The sequence below is a fragment of the Cucurbita moschata genome, unplaced genomic scaffold (genome assembly GCF_002738365.1).
Source record: "Cucurbita moschata cultivar Rifu unplaced genomic scaffold, Cmos_1.0 Cmo_Scf00057, whole genome shotgun sequence".
Lineage (NCBI taxonomy): Eukaryota > Viridiplantae > Streptophyta > Magnoliopsida > Cucurbitales > Cucurbitaceae > Cucurbita > Cucurbita moschata.
Window position 1 is genome coordinate 176,294 of NW_019268573.1, and position 1,586 is coordinate 177,879.

General features: G+C 37.8%; 1 non-coding gene across 1 annotated transcript; it reads right to left on the reverse strand.

Moving 5' to 3' along the window:
- Nucleotides 1–981: 981 nt before the first annotated feature.
- Nucleotides 982–1,055, reverse strand: TRNAI-UAU. The gene has a single exon. It is a non-coding gene; the product is annotated as a tRNA-Ile (tRNA).
- Nucleotides 1,056–1,586: the final 531 nt, after the last annotated feature.

Consider the following 1,586-nt stretch of genomic DNA (forward strand, 5'->3'; position numbering starts at 1 on the left):
AACTGAATGTTTAGTTGACTTTCTCGATACTGTCATCATAGTTTTATTTGACGAAATATACCAAGATGATGTTAGTTCATAGAGAATACCTGAGGAGAATTCTGTTGGTGTTATGAGCTCACTAGTTGTACACACCTGAAGGAAGTTCTATTGGTATTATGAGCTCACTAATCTTACGCCAAGAACCAAAGTGACGAGTTTAGTTGCTAGTAGTGGCCTTCTTCGATCACGTGGTACCAAGTTCTTGGATCAAAGGCGCGGTAGAAGCGTTGTTGGAGGCTATCAAGATGACTTTACAATATTTGAGCTTCTTATATGGTATTTAGTACCCTGTGCCACGTACATGTTGAAAGGCATGACACATTTTAGTAGAACAACACCTCAAAATACTCGACATTGAGGAAGGACTAGTGACGTAGTCCAAGTTTAAAGATGTCTACCTAATGATGTACTACCAAGTGATAGTAAGACTCATGAATTATATAGCCTTCCTTGAACCAAAATAGGGTACGAAGACAATCAAGGAGTATGATTTAGTGCCCCTTGAACTGACAAGGTTTGTTCTAGTGTTGGTTAGTATAGTGGTGATGAGGATGGACCACTTTATTACCGATTCCAAGGATGAGATCTAGAGCTTCATATTACCCAAGCTTCCTCAGCATATGTAAAAGCATTGTGTGATGCTAGGAAGATGGACATCTATGGAACCTATATGATTGTAATAATGAGAGGTGGGGGGTAGCTCTAGGAGCACCACAAGATTTCGAATAATTTTTCATGAACATACACAATCAAGAGATTCCAAGAGGACAAGCTTTCCTTCAAATTTGAGAGTTTTGATCACATCCCTCAAGCTTAGGTCGGTCTACTCGATCTTTTCTTTTTCTCTTAGGTCTAAGAACATGTTAATATATAAGTTTATAGGGTCTAGGGTCTTTTTCTTGTGCGATTGTTTGTTTAACCCAGTGACTAGATTTTGATTGGTTCTGGCGGGGCTCGAACCCACGACCTTCGGCTCATAAGACCAACGCTCTAACCAACTGAGCTACAGAACCTTAGACATTTTTCTTAAAATTGTTTTAATGAAAATAATATTCTCCGAACTCTTTTTATTCTAATTGATAAGCAAATACATTGCAAAACTCAAAGGGGGTTTTCTACCATCTTTTATAAAAGAATACCTATTCAAATAACTATCATGCATGACCTTCCAATCAAATTGCGAATGTCGGCCTAGCAATATGCCTCCAGCAAGTATTGGTAGCACATCACAAAGAACTTTATCTTTATGTTTCCCCAAAGGAAAAGATATTAAACTTGAGAAACTACCTTTATTGTTCCACTATCATTGAGACATTGAAGCTTGTAAGGTTTAGGATGGTGTTGAGTTGGAATTTGCAACCTTTTGATCAACATGGTACTTAATACATTGGTGCAACTTTCACTATCAATAACAAGACTACAAGGAGTCCCCTTAACTAAACACCTTGTGTGAAATAGGTTGTCTCTTTGATCATCAACATTATTCTCCGTAACTTGAGTTTTAAGAAGTCTTCTCAACAAGTGTCAAATGACTCCCATCTTCC